Source organism: Lagenorhynchus albirostris, chromosome 1, assembly GCF_949774975.1.
Source record: "Lagenorhynchus albirostris chromosome 1, mLagAlb1.1, whole genome shotgun sequence".
Classification (NCBI taxonomy): Eukaryota; Metazoa; Chordata; class Mammalia; order Artiodactyla; family Delphinidae; genus Lagenorhynchus; species Lagenorhynchus albirostris.
The window spans coordinates 11,232,268-11,245,731 of record NC_083095.1 but is presented as its reverse complement, the minus strand read 5'-3'; the positions used below and the strand labels follow the sequence as shown (position 1 = coordinate 11,245,731).

The 13,464-nt window shown below is 36.0% G+C and overlaps 1 protein-coding gene across 2 annotated transcripts in view; it reads right to left on the bottom strand.

Annotated features, from left to right (window-relative positions):
- BTBD7 (BTB domain containing 7) overlaps positions 1–13,464 on the bottom strand; it is an 81,377-nt gene that overhangs the window by 56,386 nt on the left and 11,527 nt on the right. Inside the window, exon 1 of one of the 2 annotated variants that reach the window (XM_060166431.1) lies at positions 4,190–4,385. The exons of the other annotated variant lie outside the window; for it this stretch is intronic. The gene's annotated coding sequence lies outside the window, so the exon portion shown is untranslated. Of the gene's footprint in view, positions 1–4,189; positions 4,386–13,464 lie in introns of those variants that run through there. 2 annotated transcript variants of the gene reach the window in all.

Genomic DNA, 13,464 nt, shown 5'->3' with positions numbered 1-13,464 from the left:
TTATAGAAGAACAGGAATGTGGGGCATATGTGAATATGAAAAACAATTATAATTAAAAAGAAATGTAAAACTATAGTAATATTTCACTTCTGTCAAATCTAAGGTGACCACATCATTCAAATCATATCATTCAAATCAGGATGCTTGAGAGTGAAAAGGGGTACAGGCCTAATGAGGTAAAGTGGGATGATCACTTCTATAGCCAAATCTCACATTTTCAGAGCAGCTAGAAATAAAGCTTAAAAAGAAAAAAAAAAAACACTAAGTTAAAAGAATATAACTTCATATGCCCATTCTCATTACCCAAACATGTTTTACTTAACATAACAACTAACATTTATTGAGGGTTTACTATATGCCAGACTCTGTTCTTAGAGCCTTTATATGTATTAAATCCATTTAATTCTCCAAATACTGCTCCCCACTTTTTTAAACTGATGAGTCTGAGAGGTTAGTAACTTGCCTAAAGTCACAGATATTGTAATCTTCAGTTCTATCCTTGGACACCTAATAAGAACAACAAAACAAAAAGAGACTGTGAACAGTAAATCGGAAGCAGTCAGCAAGAGACCTTTGCCTTTTGAAGGCATCTTCAAATAGATGAGATCAGAGTGAGAGTTTAGAAAGCCACCAACTAGGCTCATATGTCTCTCTAGGGCCATCTAACACAGAGGCAGATGACCTCCACCCAGTACCACAAACCCTATTCATTCCAGTGACACAGAACAAGAATGTTTATGATAGCAGCAACTCATTGAGGTGAAATTACGTTCCATTAAACATACTTATTAAGGCAGAGAAGTCAGACTCATGGAGCTAAAAGGGACTTCAATTTTATTTTGGTCAACCTCGTTTTTGAAAGTGAATTAATTATAAACCCACAGAATGGAAGAAAATATTTGCAAATCATATATAAGGGATTAATATCCAGAATATAAATTTCCTACACCTCAACAACAAAAAAACCTGATTAGAAAATGGGAAAAGGACTTGAATAGACATTTTTCCAAAGAAGATATATGAATAGCCAAATAAGCACACGAAAAGACAACATCACTAATCATTAGGGAAATGCACATCAAAACCGCAATGAGATACCACCTCAAACCTATTAGGATGGCTATTATCAATGAAACAGAAAGTAATAAATGTTGGGCAAGGATGTGGAGAGCTGGAAACTTCATGCACTGTTGTGCACTGTGGAAATGGCTACTGTGGCAAACAGCACAGAAGTTCCTCAAAATATTAAAAATAGATTTACCGTATGATCCAGCAATTTAACTTCTGGCTATATACCCAAAAGAACTAAAAGCAGGGTCTCAAAGACATATTTGTACACCCAGGTTCATAGTAGCATTATTCACAGTAGCTAAAACGTGGCAGCAACCCAAGTGTCCATCAACTGATGAAAAGCAAAATGTGGTATGTACATACAATGGAATATTACTCAGGCTTAAAAAGGAAGGAAATTCTGATACATGCTACAACATGGATGAACTTTAAAGACATTATGCTGTGAAACGTCAGTTACAAAAAGACAAATACTGTATGATTCCACTTACCATGAGGCAATTAGAGTAGTTAAAATCATAGAGACAGAAAACAGAATGGTAGTGTCCATAGGCTGGAGGTGGGAGCAAGGGAATGGGGAGTTAGTGTTTAATGGGTAGAGAGTTTCAGTTTTGAAAGATGAAGAGTTCTGGAGAGGGGTGGTGGTGACAGATGCACAACAGTATGTACGCACAACAGTATGTAATACCATTGAATTGTACACTTACAAATGGTTAAGATGGTCAATTTTGTGTTATATTTTACCACAATTTAAAGTTTGAAAAAATTTACAAACATTGCCATCAAAAAACTACTGTCATCAGAAAATATACATTTGTGAAGTTTTATGGCTAAGGTTAAAAATTCGCTTATCTAAGGAAATCTCTTCCAGGTAAAGTAAAATAGAATAGTTATTACTATATTTCTCTTCAAGCATCACAGAGCTCATTTGAAAAAATATTTAGACAGGCAAAATCCTTCCATTTCAGGAATATTTCATTTTATCACCCATTAATAATATATATATAAATATTTCAACATCAAATGAAATAAACAGTATTTTATAAAATTATAACATTTGCCAGAAATAATGTAGTACATTTTAATTTTTATATTTAGAAAAAATGTTATTTGCTCTTTCATATTTACATATTTCTGATTTTAAACTGTAGCATGAAAAATTTCAAAAATATACATAAGGGAATAGTATACGAGCCCTTAAGCCTCTATCACCCACTGTGATTCCAGAATTATCAAAGTTGTACGTATGTATGCATGCATGTATCTATCTATCTACCTATCTATTTTGGCTGTGCCAGATCTTCACTGTGGCACGCGGGATCTATCTCCCCGGCCAGGGATGGAACACAGGGAGTGCGGAGTCTTACCCACTGGACCACCAGGGAAGTCCCCAAAGTTCGAAAATCATTAACAGAATATACAAATCAATTTCCCTAACATTTTTTCCATCTTTATTTTTCTCTTTTCTTTCCAATGAGATATCTTAAACCAATCCATTTCCTCATATGGGTACTGGGTACTGGTTGAGATAGATCTTCATTTAACTTCTGAGTTGTCTCCTTTAAAAGCTCCCACCTTGGGACCTGCTATTCCCTTCATCAGTAACACTTTTCCACAAAGTCTTCACACAGTTCACTCTCTCACTTTATTCAGGCCTTTGCTCAAATGCCATCTCCTCAAAGACGCCTTCCCTAATCATCCTCTAAAAACAACATCCTGTCCCATCCCATCATTCTCTACCCCCTTTCTTCACTTTATTTTTCTTTGTAGCACTTTTCAGCACTTGAAATTATTGAATATATACTTGTTTGCTTGTTAACTGTCTCATGCTACAATGTAAGCTCCACTTACACTGAGCCAGAACTTCATTTATTTGACACTAAATCCTCAGCACATAGAACAGTGCCTGGCATATATGAAGTATTGAGCTGAAAACAGCTGAATGAAATCAATTTTTAAAAAATAACCGTTTAATAAGGAAATACTTGTTTGTAAACATTCTTTGAGCTCTTCAGTCCAAAAACTGTTTCTCAGGATCCATATTCCACATATACAGCCTAAGCCTCTTACAAGAGTGTGATTTAATTAAAACTACACTAGTTCTTGGGAGTAAAAAAACATTTCTTAGGGAAAAAAAAGTATAGATCACAGTGTGCATACAGCCTCAAATATGACTCTTTTGAGATATTTCAAAATATATAAACAGTATTGTTTAAAAAAAAGCACCATGATCCATCCAAAAATTAAATTTAAAAATAAAAATTAAATGTAGAATTACCATATGATCCAGCAATTACACCTCTGGCTATATAACACACCCCCCAACTAAGAAAACAGGGACTCAAACAGGGTGGTACACCCAAAAGGTGGAAGCAAACTAAATGTCCATCGACAGACAAACGGATGAACAAAGTGTGGTATATATGTACAGCGGGATATCATTCAGCCTTAAAAATGAAGGAAATTCTAATACATGCTACAACATGGATAAACCTTGAGGATATTATGTTAAGTGAAATGAGCCAGGCACAGAAGGACTAATGTTATATGACACTACTTATATGAGGCATCTACAGTAGTTAAAATCACAGGGACAGAAACCCCCCTGGAGGTTGCCAGGGACTGGGGAGTTAGTGTTTGATGGTACAGAGTTTCCATTGGAGAAAATGAAAAGTTCTGGAGGTGGATGGTGGTGATGGTTGCACAACAATGTGAATGTACACTTAAAACTGGTTAAAATGTTAAATTTAATGTTATACGTATCTTTAATCATAATTTTTAAAAAGTAAATGAAAAAAAGGCCCCACTAAAAAAGCAATGACATGTGCTCCCCTTTTTTACATTCTTTTAATGACTGTAGCAGGAGTATCTTCTAACAGGGATATATAGTTTACAAAATGCTTTTCTACACATTAAGCCATTTTATCCTCACATTAAGTCTTCAATGTAGACAGGACAGGCTTCATTCTCTAATCTCTGAATTAGGTAATTAAGGTAAAAAGATGAAGTGACTTATCCAAAGTAAAATATTAATATATAGTAAAATGGCAAAGACAAAACTAGATACCAGTCATTCTGATCCCTAATTCAGTGTTTTCCCCCCTAAAGAAGGAAGTACCTTAAAAGTACTCAGTTCTGGGCTTCCCTGGTGGCGCAGTGGCTGAGAGTCCGCCTGCCGATGCAGGGGACATGGGTTCGTGTCCCGGTCCGGGCGGATCCCGCATGTCGCAGAGCGGCTGGGCCCGTGGGCCATGGCCGCTGAGCCTGAGCGTCCGGAGCCTGTGCTCCGCAGCGGGAGAGGCCACGGCAGTGAGAGGCCCGCGTACCGCAAAAAAACAAAAAACCAAAAAAAACAAGGGGCTTCCCTGGTAGCGCAGTGGTTGAGAGTCCGCCTGCCGATGCAGGGGACATGGGTTCGCGCCCCGATCCGGGAAGATCCCACATACCACGGAGTGGCTGGGCCCGTGAGCCATGGCCGCTGAGCCTGCGTGTCCGGAGCCTATGCTCCGCAACGGGAGAGACCACGACAGTGAGAGGCCCGCGTACCACAAAACAAACAAACAAAGGAACAAAAAGTTCTCAGTTCTATATCAACCTTTCTGATGGGAACAGCCATGTCTTCCTTATGCGTCTATATGTCTAACTACACTGTTGTTTTTGTCACAAGTCTTTTTTTTAATAAATAGCTTTATTTTATTTATTTACTTTTGGCTGCGTTGGGTCCTCATTGTTGGTGAACAATAAAAAGTTTCTGGATTGTGGATTATACTCCATAAATATCAAATCCCTTAGCATTCAAACACCAAAGACAAATATGACTATGCTTCTCTATTTTCACACCTTCCTATCTATCACTTATTTTTTCCTCCTGTGCAGGAGATACTTTTGCAGCTTCTGTAATAAAGGAGAGAAAAATATAACAAAAGTAGAGAGAATAGTAAGACAAAGTTCAACAATTACCAAGTTTCAGTAGTTAACCAATTTGTGGCAGTCCTCTATCACTATATCCCAATCCACTCTCTACCCAATCTCTCTGGATTATTTTGAAGCAAATCCCAGATAGCATATTATTTCATCTGTAAATACTTCCTTATGAATCTCTAAAAGAAAGGATACAAAAGAGCAACTACAGTACCATTATCACATCTAAAATTATGAACAATTCCTTAATATGAACTTCCCAGGCAGTGTTGTCATTTCCACCAGGTTTATTTTTTCTTAGTTTGTTTGAATCAGGATCCAGATAAGGCCCATGCATTGTGACTGGACGACTATGTCTCTTAAATCTCCTTTAAAAGGTCCCTCCCCAACCCTTTTCCCCTTGCAATTTTTTTCCTTGTTGTTGTTGAAGAAATCAGGTTATATGGTAGTTTCCCATAGTCTGAATTTTGGCAAATGCATCACCATGATGTAGCTTAATATGTTTCTCTCAGCCCTGTATTTACAGAAATTTATAGATCTAACAACTTAATCAGATTTAGTGTCATTTTTGTACTTTTAAAGTTTATTTTGTCAAGACTGCTTCACATGTGGTGATGTGTACTTCCAACAATAGGTACCAAACGTCTACTTCTCATTCTCTAATATTAACAATTAACAGTAATCACCAACTAGAGTCATTAATTCATTAGGGGCTGCAACATGGTGATATTCTATCACTCCTTCTTTATTCATTAGCTGGAATACTTCTGTAAGAGGAACTCATCAACTATTCAGTTGTTTGCACAGAAAGGTAAGAATAAATGATTCTTTACCTTTATTTACTAATTTTCAAAACAATTAACATCCTAGCATTCTCTAAAGATGATCAGCAAGTTAAAAAAATTATGTGTTCATGGATTTAAACATATTTGATAGCTTTCAATTATTTGTATTTATCCCAATTGAGGCTCAAATTGTCCCATATCTGGACAGTGGAAGCTTATCCAAATTGGTCCCTGAGATCATACGACACAACACTACTTGTCTCTGAGAGCTTCTTTGCTTTCTAGGGTTATACCTTATTCTAGGCATATCTTGTATTTTTCTTACCTTAGACCTGTCATCAGCCATCTCTTTAAAGGAGACTTAATTCCTTTCAGTGAAAAATGGTGTTTAGAAACCACAGTCTGGGTGCTAGGGGGTGCTGGCTGCCTTTTTAGTACAAGAGTTTGGGAATTTTCTACACATGAGTATTTAGATACACATACATCCTGAGTGTATACTGATGCTTCCAATTCAAATTCAGGTTTAGAGGGTTTTTACTTAATCTCATTAACTTTACACATGTTTCTCCTTTCTCACATGTCAAAACCCTGTTCTCAACACTGCCTACATAATTGTTCATTTATTTTATCCCACAATACACACACAATAGCCAAGAATTAAAATGTCAACACTATCATCAACATTACGATAAATGAAAATCTTTTTTTTCTGGCAATTCTTTTTTACCCTTAGGATATACCCAACTCAGGATATCCTATAAATTACTGTGTATGTAAGTCACTTGGAATAGTTTGCTCTGGGTGATTACATCACTAACTGGAAGTACACTTTTATTTCACTTTTGATTTTTAGGCACAGCATTTTTAATTAACTTTTGCTACATAATTCTGTAAAATGTTTAGATGAGTCTAAAGTCAAAACCACAAAATAAGATATATTCAAAGACTAGTTGCTCCCCGTCTACTCCAACCTAGTCTCTCCCTACCCCACAAGTAACTTTACTAATATTTTTATATAATACCCAAATTCCCTATTTTCTGGCTACCATCCACTGGCTCCCTACTATGAGCAATACTGAAATCAGCTAGTATCTTCTTCCTCCTCTCTCTCTCCTCCAGTATCTAATTTTAAGTAATATGTTTTAATTTACAGTTGATATCTATAATCTGTAAGCTTATTCTACTTTTCATATATTCTTCCTGCATATTTGGTAATTAAACTCTATCTACAGAATTAAACGATAAAGTGTTACATACTACACTGTTTCTCAATCTTAGTTCTACCAATAAAAATTTTTTTTTTTTTTTTTTTGCGGTATGCAGGCCTCTCACTGTTGTGGCCTCTCCCGTTGCGGAGCACAGGCTCCGCACGCGCAGGCTCAGTGGCCATGGCTCATGGGCCCAGCCGCTCCGCGGCATGTGGGAACTTCCCAGACCAGGGCACGAACCCATTTCCCCTGCATCAGCAGGCGGACTCTAAACCACTGCGCCACCAGGGAAGCCCTACCAATAAAAATTTTATTTAATGTTCATCACCAATTTAAAACACCAGTTTAAGAGTCCACAATTCCTTACCAGTGAGAAACTTTTGGGGCTAGATATATTCTAAAATTCAGACTCTTTTCCTTCTCTCTCTCTCTCTCATGCTCTCTCTTTTAAAAGAAAGTAATATGGTATATGAAACATTTACTGTATACTATGTAAACACACCCAGTGAGATTAGTCATATTACCCCATATTTTGCAATAAAGTATATTAAACATTTAAACTAAGCTGTGTTAGTTCAGGTTAGGTTTTGTTGCCAAATGAATTCAGGTCACATCATTGTTTGCCATCAAATGAGTCTCCCTAAAGAAATGGTTATCAGAACTCTTAGAATTTCAAATTATAAGTAAGACGTTGTGCACCTGTAGTTAGTAGCTCAAGATCATGTATAAAAATAGTATTTTCCTTACCTACCCACCACCAATAAAAGGCAAGTCAGAAAACATTTTGTTCATATTAAATAAAGATATATTTTAAATTGCATTTTTCTATAAAATTAAGTTGTGTTACTGCAAATAGAGATTACTTGCTAGAGTTCTGCTTAGGAGAATCTTATTAAAGCCCATGTGGGCTTCTTCTAATAGAACCTATTATAATTCAAAACAGCTGTCAGTCTCCTGCTGCTACTTTTTTTTTCCGATTAAAAACATATTCTTAAAAGAATATTTTTAAAAGTACATCCCATTCCACCAGTTTATGCAATATTCTTTTAAGGGTAACCATTAAAATTTTTTAAGCTAGAAAATGAGGGGAAAAATGCAGACAAATGAGGTGAGCCGGGTTCTTAGAACTCTGGCTACAGTGCAGATTCATATTGATACTATATATTCTTGGTATTAATATTTCTAGTTATAAAATACTTCCTAAATAAAATGCCTGCTTCATAAATGCACATTCAGCATGGTCAGAAATATGTTATCTCTTAGTTTTTTAAAAGATTTTTAAAAGATAATCTTCAAGGAGTCATGAACAGCCTAGAATAATCACTAGGGAAAACTAGTGATGATCATTCTAAATAGGATAAGAAAACCAAAACCAGTGAAAGAATCATTAAAATTAGATACTAAATTCTTCGAAATAATTTTAAATGTAGAAATTTTCTCATTTATAAAAATTAAACGTACATTTAATGTTAAACTTGAAAACTATTATGCATTCGGATGTGTATTAAATGTAAAATTAATACCAATATTTAAGTAGGTTATCCAAGAACAGAAATGGCTTTTAGTGTAAATAGTCATTAAAAACAAAAAGTTAAAGTGAACCACATTACAGATGTTTCACTGCTAGACATCAAGCAGGTGAATTAGTTTAAATTTAAGAACAATATTTTAGGGGGTTGTTTCCAAATTTGATGATTAGCTACAGGACTCCGTATTATTAACCTAATTATTTTTCTCCATACCCACACATTTCCTTTGCATAAAGAAGAGATCATTAGTTTTGTTGAATATTATATCCCTAAATAATTATTCAACGTTTATGTTTAATTATTAAATTTCTGATGAAAAGTCATAGTGCTCCTAAGAACATTTTCAGATGGGGTATCTAATTTGAATAGAAAACTAATCATACTATTTGGTGACAGTACAAAAGCACCACCATCAAGCAGTGTACATCCCCTCCCCCCTCTTAGTTTTACTGTTTTACAAGATTAAAATGAGTTTATTTTCTTTATTGAAAATACGGAAAAAAATAATTTTTAGCATCTCTGTAATTTTTAGCTGTATTTCTTTCTCTCCCCGGAAGTGTTTTTGCCTTCTATTACCAGAGTCTGAAAAGTTGAGAGTTACACTGTTGACTCAAAAGAATTTTAAAGATTGTAGAACAGATCATAATATACAAAGAACAAGATACATGTTAAACTTTCTCTATCCTACCCACCCCAGAACCTTAATGTTTCCCCATTCACTTATGAGAATTATACTTTTGTTGTTTAAATTAAAAACAAAAAAACAAAAAAACCTACACAGCAGAGTATGACAAAAGGCAATTCCCTAAAATCTGCCTCCCTTCCCACATCGACAACAAGTAACAATTTGATTTCTGCTTTTCTAGCATTTTTTTTTTTTTTTTTTTTTTTTGCAGTACTCGGGCCTCTCACTGTTGTGGCCTCTCCCGCTTCCGGATGCACAGGCTCAGCGGCCATGGCTCACGGGCCCAGCTGCTCCGCGGCATGTGGGATCTTCCCGGACCGGGGCACAAACCCGTGTCCCCTGCATCGGCAGGCGGACTCTCAACCACTGTGCCACCAGGGAAGCCCTTCTAGCGTTTTTGACATAAATAGTTTTAAGTAGGGATATTTAACAAAGAGTTCTGTAAAAAAATTTTTCATTTCATAATATACCAGGGATATAGAAACACGTGTACATATAAATTTTACTTTGTCTTTTAAAGACCCCTAAATAGAACTGTACTGTATAAATATGCCATAATTTATTTCACCAAAACATTGAAAATCATTTCCAATTTTTCAATATTATAAACAGTCCTGCAATCCTTTTACCTCTATCTTTAACCACTGTAAACTATACCATTAGAATAAATATCAAGAAATATTACTGGGACTTCCCTGGCGGTCCAGTGGTTAAGACTCTGTGCTTCCAACCCAGGGGGCACGAGTTTGATCCCTGTTCGGGGAACTAAGATCCCACATGCCGCTAGGTGCGGCCAAAAAAAAAAAAAAGAAATAGTATTACTGGATAAATGGGTATATATATTTCTAATTTGGAGATATACTGGTCAGAAAAGTTGCAATTTACATTCCTATCAACTTTGCATGAGAACATGAAAACTCTGGTCATTATTAATCTTTGCCAATCTGATGGAGGAAAAAATGATCTCATTATTTTAATCTTCATTTTAAAAAATTGTAAGTGAAAGTGAATCTCAATATATTTATCAGCCTCTGTGTTTCTTTATAATCTTTGCCCATTCTTCTATGTGGCTGTTCTTTTTATTAATTTGTGACACTTTTTATATTAATGTTAAAATATCAAGGGAGAATATTCATATTAGCCTTTTAAAACTATGATGGCTTTTGTCATAAATGTTTAAATTTTTTAAATAGTCACTTGTTTCAGTCTTTTCTTTAGTAACGTCTGAGTTTCAGGCTCCTTCCTGTAAACATTTTTACATCAGAAAACAGATTTATATATACCTATGTAAGTAGTTAGAACAAAATAGAAAAAAGTTCTCAATTTTTGTTGTCATCTCCAAATTAGAGTATGTAGGTAAACACACTCTTCAACCACAGCAGAAAGCTGTCATTAGACAGTTAAAGAGTTTACAGCACAGTTATTATTAAGTAATTCAGTATGCTAATTTAAAAAAATTTATTAATTCCTAAATATGAAGATAATTTAATTATCTGGTGTTGCCTGGAAACAAGATGGATATATTTTCCAGATTAACAGGAGGATGCTTTCCGGAAGAAGAAACTCAATTACTCCAATCTATTCAAATGTCGTTTGCTGAAGACATCCTGGGCATCCAGTGTCAGAACTGCAGGTGTCTTTCCCTCATCCTTCTCCTCTATATCAAACTGGTTCACCAATCCACCTGCAAATCACTTAGACTAAGTCACTATTTATTACTTCTCTTGAATTGTCACAAAAATCAATCTTGGTCTCTGCTTCCAGTCTAATTCATCTAGCACACCAACACTAAATTAATCTTCCTAACAGAGGTTCAATCAAGAATATGCAATAAATACAAACTCGTAGCTACAAATCCTACCTATGTAAAGTATTTTACACTTTAAAGTATATCAGTGTTTCCCAAAGTGTATTCTACACAACATCAGTCTTGCAAAATACAATGAAATGAGCCTTAAAAAAAAATCTTGGTTAGTTTGGGAAACACTGTTTACTATAGCCCAGTTTTGTAGAATTATTTATATTATTCATTAAGAATCTGAATACCAATTATGTGCTCTATGCCAAGTGTTGAAGGTTATAGTTGTGAACAAAATAGTCTTGGTTTTCATGTTGCTTACAATCAAGTGAGAGAAATGGACATTTAAGCAAGTAATTACAAAAATAAAATCATACACTGAGATAAATACCATGAAAGGCATGGGGTGCTATGAGAAAGAATAAGTTGATTTACTGGCATTAATAAGCCCACAAGACATAAAGAACACATACAGCATACAGAAGAAAGATCTTAAACACATACATAAATATAAATAATACATAAACATAAATAAGGCTTGAGGGACTTCCCTGGTGGTGCAGTGGATAAGACTCTGCGCTCCCAATGCAGCAGGCCCAGGTTCAATCCCTGGTCAGGGAACTAGATCCCACATGCATGCCACAACTAAGGAGCCCGTGAGCCGCAACTAGGGAGCCTGCCTACCGCAACCAACACCCAGCACAACCAAATAATAAATAAATAAAGCTTGATATTATTTATTGACAGAGGTAGTAGTGATGTGATGCTGGGGAGTTACAGCAGAGTCAATAGTTTAGCAAATTCTAGGAAGAGCAAGAAGGCCAAGGTGGCTGACGCAGGGGAAGTAGGGAAGGGAGATAATGTAAGATGAGGCAAGACAGGTAGATAGAGGCCAGGTCACACACATCACAGCAAAAGGCTGAGAGTCCTGCAGCTAAGTAACCTGTATAACTTTGCTTAATTCAGTATTCCTGAACTTTAAGAAAGACCAATAATAGGCCATGTCCAATGTTCCATAGAACATACTTTCAATCATATGATAGTAGTGGATGTATAAAGTGAAGGTTTGCACTGGGTTAGTGTTGATACATTTTAAGAGAAAATGACACAATTTGAAAGCTGAGTTTTTATTTATTTAAATTTTGAATTGAAAAATATCAAGTAGAAAAAAGTTAGCCACAGCAGGCCTGAAACTGCTATCCTTAGAAAGGCCTGCTTGAAAGGCTGGCCCTGGTTGGTCTTTGGGAACTTGGACTTTCCGTGTTTTTGCCATTCCTTAACTGATAAGGACAGCGCACTGTACTTAAACTGTCTGTGCAAACAGTATGGTTTATGCTGCATATTTGCTTTCCTTCTGGGAGCCTGGAATTTTGATACATGTTAGGTAGTAGATGCCTGTGTGACCAGCCATCAGTAAAAACCCTAGGTGCTGAGTCTCTAATGAGCTTCCCTAGTAGACAATATTTCACTTGTGCTGTCACAAGTCAGTGCTGGAGGAACTAAGTGTGACCTGTGTGACTCCACCGGAAGAGACCTCTTGGAAACTTGCCCCTGTTTTTCTTTGGACTTAGCCTCATGTGTCTTTTTTCTTTGCTGATTTTGTTTTGTATCCTGTGCTGTAATAAATGATCTCCATGAGTATGACTATGTGCTCTGTCAGGTGAGTCCTCCTAGTGAACCTGGGGATGTTCTTCGGGGTTTCAGTGCAAGAACAAGATAGAATAGTGTGAAATGTCTCCCTCCACCTCTGTCTCCCAGTCTCCCAAAATGAAACTATATTGTTTTGGAATAAATATCTAGTTGGTATTCAGGTACAGGGCTTCTTCTTCTTCTTTTTTTTTTAAATCTTAGAAGCAATTACCATAAAAAGCAGAATAGCGGTGACCTTTAAGGTGGCTGTGATTGAGAAGAGGCATGAGTGGGGCTTTGAGCATGCTTCCACTGTTCTATTTAGTGACTATGGTGGTGTCAGCATTAAAATAATTTGTTAAAAAAATAAGTTAAACTTAAATTTGTTTACTATGCTTCTTTGCATGTGTATTATTTCACAACAAAAAAAATGTTTTGTTGTAGCTGGTATGGCTTTGAAACTTGTCAGCTGAAGCCTCAAAACTAAATCCATTTCCTAAAGAAAAGGATATAAAAGAATGAACGGAAGGCTAAGTACTGAGGCACAGGAAATGCTTATAATTTGGTAGCTGAAAGAGAACAAAGTAAAGGAAAGCATGGAAAACACTAATCAGGCTGGGTAGTGACCCAAATTGGTTGCATGTAAGAAGTGGCATCTGAATGAGGTTTATTTCAAATTGAGAAGTCACCCCTTTCCTCTGTGCTACCAGAAAGTTTTGGATACACTTCAATTTCAGTACTTACCACTCTGTAGGGGCAATTAATTGTTAAGATTTCTACATCCTCAAAGAGACTAAGTTCCTACAGTACTGGGACAGTTTCCTTTTCCAGTTACTGT